The sequence below is a fragment of the Anarrhichthys ocellatus genome, unplaced genomic scaffold, assembly GCF_004355925.1.
Source record: "Anarrhichthys ocellatus isolate YVR2014 unplaced genomic scaffold, GSC_Weel_1.0 scaffold261, whole genome shotgun sequence".
NCBI classification, from domain to species: domain Eukaryota; kingdom Metazoa; phylum Chordata; class Actinopteri; order Perciformes; family Anarhichadidae; genus Anarrhichthys; species Anarrhichthys ocellatus.
Genome location: NW_022280288.1, coordinates 4,057 through 4,273, shown reverse-complemented (window position 1 = coordinate 4,273; position 217 = coordinate 4,057). Strand labels below are relative to the sequence as shown.

Genomic DNA, 217 nt, shown 5'->3' with positions numbered 1-217 from the left:
GGGGGTCAACTAGAAGCATCAGAGCTACACAATTTTGTGTTTTTTCTTTTTGTATTTATTTCTTTCACTTGTAATTGTTACTAGTGCTGGAATGTACATTTACTCAAGTGAGGTACTTCTGAGAGTATTCTTGAGTATTTTCTTTTTGTACATCTTTCTACTTCTCCTCCACTACATCTCAGAGGTACATGTTGTACTTTTTACTGTACTACATCTC

The 217-nt window shown here is 34.6% G+C and overlaps 1 protein-coding gene across 1 annotated transcript in view; it reads left to right on the top strand.

Annotated features, from left to right (window-relative positions):
• chrnd (cholinergic receptor, nicotinic, delta (muscle)) overlaps positions 1-217 on the top strand; it is a gene marked incomplete at its 3' end in the record, with an annotated part of 5,176 nt that overhangs the window by 1,016 nt on the left and 3,943 nt on the right. The gene's annotated exons all lie outside the window — the stretch shown is intronic.